The sequence below is a fragment of the Neoarius graeffei genome, chromosome 1, assembly GCF_027579695.1.
Source record: "Neoarius graeffei isolate fNeoGra1 chromosome 1, fNeoGra1.pri, whole genome shotgun sequence".
In the NCBI taxonomy this organism is placed as follows: domain Eukaryota; kingdom Metazoa; phylum Chordata; class Actinopteri; order Siluriformes; family Ariidae; genus Neoarius; species Neoarius graeffei.
The window spans coordinates 127,817,576-127,822,261 of record NC_083569.1 but is presented as its reverse complement, the minus strand read 5'-3'; the positions used below and the strand labels follow the sequence as shown (position 1 = coordinate 127,822,261).

General features: G+C 44.3%; 1 long non-coding RNA gene across 1 annotated transcript; it reads right to left on the bottom strand.

Annotated features, from left to right (window-relative positions):
- Positions 1-241: 241 nt before the first annotated feature.
- LOC132889829 (uncharacterized) lies at positions 242-1,005 on the bottom strand. Its single transcript, XR_009655110.1, has 4 exons — positions 972-1,005; positions 779-876; positions 521-639; positions 242-405 (listed from the first exon to the last, which is right to left on the bottom strand). It is a non-coding gene; the product is annotated as an uncharacterized LOC132889829 (long non-coding RNA).
- Positions 1,006-4,686: the final 3,681 nt, after the last annotated feature.

Sequence of the window (4,686 nt, the reverse complement as noted above, 5' to 3'; positions counted from 1 at the left end):
ATGTTTATTGTTTACTATCCGGGCTGTGAGACTATCGCTTAAAAGATCACTGATGTCACTGTTTGCGCCGCTTAACGACATCACGTGACGTCCACCCACTTTCGCTAACTCCACCCAATGTGTCCACCCACTTCCAGCCAGCACGGTTCAGTGCGGTTGTAGTCGAAATGCAACTCCAACAGCCCCGCTCAGCTCGACTCAGCCCAACTCAGCACGGCACAGCTGCGTTTGTAGTGGAAAAGCGGCAATAGTTCGCTCCGGGTTACGGGACGGCGGAGGCTTAACGATCCACCCAGACACCCCATCCACCACCCCATTTTCCTCATCCGACATCAGGTCTACGGTAGCACACTGCCATACATCCATCTCGTCCATAGCAAGGACACCTCGTCTCGCGTCAAACAGCTGTAAAAACGATCGATAAAGAGAATAAGTACTGAGCAATGCACTGCGTATGGACACAACACATGAAAAACACTGAAAAAAAAAAGTCACATTGACCAAAACTGAAAAATCTTACCCTCTTTCTTCTGGAGCGACTACGAGCCGGCTACTTCATTGCTTCCGCCTGCAACGAAAGATCAGGCTGCTGGTACCTGTAGCTCCTGCGTAAGGTTTCGTAATACGTCTTGCAGGCAGCTAGAAAAACAAATGAGAGTACGATTAACATCGTAGCAGTAGGCTAAGCTTAATAAGGGAAAGGAAGAAGGGAAGTGTAGACAGCAGAGAAAGGACAGTATAGGCTACCATAATATTTAGTGAAATAGTTGTTACTTACACACAATGTTGTCTTTGTCAGCATCATGAAGATTTGGATTTGTCGACAAAGCCCGCACTAAATAGCTTGTCACGGCTTCGTTATGAGGCAAAGTTAGTCTGTGAAAACAAGATGGCTACAGTTAGGATCAGGCTAGGATCTGCATCTATTAACATATCTCATACAGAATGAAAGCATATTCTTTAAATCTTACCCTTGCGCCGGCTCGTATCGCCTAGTGTTTGTCTCCGAGTTGTGAAGACGGTGTACTGTTTCCTGTGAAAAGAACAAAACAACGTTTTTAAGTCACTTGTCCCTCATAGCTAGCTACTGGCTACTTTTAGCTTGGGCTAGCTGCTATGCTTACTTTTACTGGTAGGCTATTTAGCTTAGCTAGCAGACACTGGACAAATTCTTACCGCAATCATGGGACTCTGCACCCATCTTTTCTTCCTGGAGTTTGCGTTTTCCCCAAAGTTACGTCCCTCCAAAGCAGTCAATCTGTCTTCCACGGTGTTGAATCTGTCGTCCATAGAGTTGAATCTGTCAGTTACGAACATAGTCAGCTCTGCAATCTGACGAGACAACCCACTGAGAGCAGACAGCAGTTTTCTCTCATCGGTCTGCGGACTTCCCGACACAGGTCCATCGCGTCCAGACACAGGAGTCGATGGAGAGTAGAACGCGAGGCGCCGTCCAGCCATTGAAGATCACCAAGCAGCAAAAATCCCAGAAACCAAGAGAAAGTTCTGGAGCACATGAAAACTACGGTACCTGGTAAGCTACGGTACACCTGTTTATACTGTATGAGCCACGCCCATGACCGCCTGGTCCTGGTCCAATCACATGCGAGGTTATTGTTATACGGTACATGCTCGCATGTTTGTGATATAAACCATTTTGGATATTTTTGAATATAGAAGTATGAAGTTCCTGCTTACTGACTGAATTAAACAATTCAATTATAAGTAATTTCAAGATTCCCCTGAAATAAACACAGAGGCCACAGATTAGGCTTCTTTTAACAGCAGTTTGAGATGCATATGATTTTTTTAAACTATAGTTTCACAATCTTTTCATACTCAAATGGTCATGTTAACGATGGCCTATTCACAGTGTTCAAACTATGCCGATATTTTCGGGGGGTCCCTTTTTTCCCTGGGGGAGGGGGGGGGGGTGCTTGTGCTTGTCTCAGAGTGCGGATCTCCAAACACATGAGAAGCCTATCTTACGCACATATCACACGGACTCCACACCTCCACACACGCATCACATCTGAAGTCATAACTCATCAGGGGAAATCATGTCCGCATTGGCATGTTCAAAAAACAACCTCGCATCAACAATGATATCAATGGGAACATTACCAATGGTAACAATGGGAAAATTCTGGGGACACAAACTAGTAGAAAGGAAGTGTGTTGGCACTGTTGGCACACTTCCTTTCTACTAGTTTGTGTCCCCAACCTGGCAGCAGCAGTCGTTGTCATATCGGTTTATTTTATTTTTGATGTGAACACAACACTTCGGATATGCAAATGCTTCCCGTTACACACGATTGCTATGTCAATAAACATCATTTTGCCAATATTTTAGAGACCCCCCCAACATTTCCCAAATCATGTTTTCAAGGGATCTCATGTCTGTTTCAGGGGATCTCGGATCCCCCGAGTACCCCCGTAGTTCGAACGATGCCTATTCACTCTGCCATGGACATATTCATGCACTGACTGTGGTCATTTGACTGGTCTCATACTAAAATGGCCATGCTAATGATGGCCTATTCACTCTGACATGGACATATTCATGCACTGAGTATGGTCGTTTGAGGTGTCGAATGTGGGCATTTGCATGCATTGTAATTTATTGCATGGATATGAATTTAAATGTGTGTTTTACATTTGCATAGGATGAGTATGTGACTGAAGAGGGGGAAAGCCTTGCTGAGGAGCAGAGTGAAGCCTGTCCAGACATACAAGATGGAGAGGGGCATGGAAGTGATCAGTCCAGAAGTGAAAAACCAGAAGACTTGATGAAATTTCTGGCCATGATGCTTTTGTCATGGCAATCAGCCTTCAAGATTTCTGATAACGCCATCACATCGCTTCTTCTGTGCATCAAACAGTTTGTGTGGATACTTGGAAATGTTCTCTGTGTTAATTCCCTCACTGCCTTTTCCAGCAATATTCCAGCAATATACAGGTTTTGTACTGTTGCTATTATTGATAGACATATACCCTTGGCTGCTACTTTCACAGTACACTGTTGAAACACATTATTGTTGCATTCATGTCTTTGTTATTTTTAGTACTAGTAAAAGTTTTTCATCTCACTGTGTACTATGTATGGCTTAAATGACAATAAACCTTCTTGACTTGACTTGTGTGCAGCAACTCAGTTTTAAAAAGCTTACAATTCTACAATTCTTACAATTAAGTTAATACCTTTTAGTAAAATGTTACCTGGGAACTCCCCCTGCTATCCTGATTTGCATTTGTATAGCCTTCCCTAGGCTTAGGGGAAGGGGGGTCATGGGGGACAACTGCCAAAGCAAGTTACACGTCCATTTCCGACAATTCACGGCAGTTTTCAGTGTTGCCTGCAAATTGCTGTAAATTGTCATAAACGTGAAATTCCACAGAAATCTACAGTCCCGTTTGCTCCCGTAAATACCACTTTTCATGCAGTGTCATTTCTGCTGCGCATTAAGCTGGAATGCTGAGAAATTAAATGAAACGTCACTGCATGATAACTAGGCTATGTGTTTAAATTCCACTTGTGCAAAAATGCTCAGCCTTCGTCCCAACAGTTTAGTAGCCTATCTTAACTTTTGTCATTAGATGCGTAAAATAGCGTAAATTATAAACCAAGTTTCACTAGTTCGCCCTTGAGTGCTTGGTGTACAGTGAGCATGTTTGGCATGTCAGCTGGCCTTGGTACCTGGATGCTTTCAGCGGAGATCATACGGGATGAGATCCGCTTCACACACCCCCTGTAGAGGAATTGCAGCTGGGTGCTCTAGTGAAATGGAGGAGAAGGGGGAGGTGGTGGGACAATTCGAGAAGACTTCGCGCATGACAGGTGAAAGGAGCAGGAGGGATTAAATCTCCGGGAAGGCGGGAGCAGGTAATGACAGCTGTCAATCACTCCGCAGGCTTCCTCCCGAACTACGTTTATACAAACAACATTTATTTTAAATACCGAAATCACGCACAGCCACTTCACCTCTCTAACTTAAATCCTGGAAGTGTGCTAGAGAATACTGTGCAGTTTAATGATCTCGTTATCAGCTGAATCGGCATGAGCTAGAATATTAATGTTATAAATTAAGTTGGGACATTTATTAATAACTAACATAACCAGACTAACTGTCTTCAGCTACAAAACAACAGCAGTGTCTGTACAAAAAATTAAGTGACGGGGCATGCCAAACTGTGCAATTGCAATTTTTTTTTAACAGCTGCATGGAGGAAAGGAGGTGAGAGGAGAAATTGGCGCATCTGCTCAAGTTTGTGGCGTGCAATTATCAACTCGTATGCATTCAATTGTCTCTGTTATTAGTTAGCAATAGAGGTAATTTGCTATCACCAAATCACCGATTATCAACGAAAGGAGAGGGAGATATGGCGGGCGCACATGTTTTGGCGGCCACTGACAAAGCCTACTTCAGTGTTATGCTGCCCCCATGGCTGCAAGTTGTAACTGCACCCTTACCGCAGCTTACCGCGAGGGCCCCTACTGTTCTGCGGCAGACAGGCGAGCATTCTGAGTATGTCACTAGTGGTAGTGTTTTGGTAAACTGGGATGTATGGATGCTGTCAGTCCCCACTCGCTTGCTCACTCGAGTGTGTTGACGGTGTAGTGGCTGGCTGCTTTATGTCCCGGGGCTCCCTCATGCCTGTGTTACCTTCTGGCTCTCTCCTTTTAGT